This window comes from Benincasa hispida, chromosome 7 (assembly GCF_027475165.1).
Source record: "Benincasa hispida cultivar pf3 chromosome 7, pf3_genome.v1.1, whole genome shotgun sequence".
In the NCBI taxonomy this organism is placed as follows: domain Eukaryota; kingdom Viridiplantae; phylum Streptophyta; class Magnoliopsida; order Cucurbitales; family Cucurbitaceae; genus Benincasa; species Benincasa hispida.
Window position 1 is genome coordinate 8,897,817 of NC_143484.1, and position 1,200 is coordinate 8,899,016.

The 1,200-nt window shown below is 27.4% G+C and overlaps 1 non-coding gene across 1 annotated transcript; it reads left to right on the plus strand.

Moving 5' to 3' along the window:
* The first annotated feature begins 190 nt into the window (after positions 1 to 190).
* Positions 191 to 263, plus strand: TRNAA-UGC (transfer RNA alanine (anticodon UGC)). Its single transcript has one exon. It is a non-coding gene; the product is annotated as a tRNA-Ala (tRNA).
* The last annotated feature ends 937 nt before the right edge of the window (positions 264 to 1,200 follow it).

Below are 1,200 nucleotides of genomic sequence, written 5' to 3' on the forward strand. Positions count from 1 at the left end.
TAAATAAACAAAAAGATAAATACTTTTCCTCATTTTATTAACCAACAATATGAGATAAATTAAATCATAAAATTAAAAGATATTTAAAAATATTATAAATTTTTAAATCTTTTAGCGGTTGTTACAATATCAATTTGTTTGCTATATAAAGTATAAGAATATATAAAAAAAAAAACTTTTATAACATGTTGGGGATGTAGCTCAAACGGTAGAGCGCTCGCTTTGCATGCGAGAGGTACGGGGTTCGATACCCCGCATCTCCAATTTATGTTTTTTTATGAAATAAAATTTGTCCTTTTCTGGAAGCGTTAAAAGGCCTTCAGATATTTGCAGAACTGGGCCGGCCCAGAAACAACTAAATGGATCCACAGCCCTTAACTTCTTCGATTTTGATTTAAATGGAAGTACAAAATGCAAAATTTGTCTAAATTCTATTTCAAAGTTCATTCTTTAATTTCTTTTCCCATTTTTGGATTTATTTTTTTTTAAAAAAAAGACAGCACATTAAGATCATATTTAATTTAATAAATCATTTTTTAAGAGATCTGGAAAGCAAAATTGAAACAAAAAAAAAAAAAGTACTATAAGACACATTTATCTAGGAAAATATAATAAATTGATAGGGACAACGACCCTCCAACTATTTTTACGATATTGTCCACTTTGGATATAAATCTTCATGGTTTTGCTTTGGATACCAATGAAAATCTTATATATTCGTGATTCTCCTCTTATCTAATCAATGTGGAACTTTGCCCGCATTTCTAACATAAATAATTTGAAAAATCGCTCCCATTTGATTACGTTTGGTGTTGTTTACTTGTCTTTCGTACTCGTACTGACATTTGAGACTCATTTCCAATCTTGTAGTAAAAAACGCAAACTGATTGACGAGTGGAGGATGTTCAATCCAATTACGTTTAAAGATTATGGTGATATCGTTACTGTTATTGTTAATATTATAACATGAAAATTATAAATTTATCAGTTTTATTATAAACGGTAACGGTAACAATAAATGTGATAAATTCATAATTATAAAAAAATTTGATTAAAAGTAATCTAATTATATTTTTTTATTATAGTCCATTATGATTAATCTATCAGTGAAAAATCATTACGATTATACCAATTTTAGCTACGAATTGAGAAGCATGGCCTATTTGTAAAATCCAACAAATTACAATTTATTATTGCTAT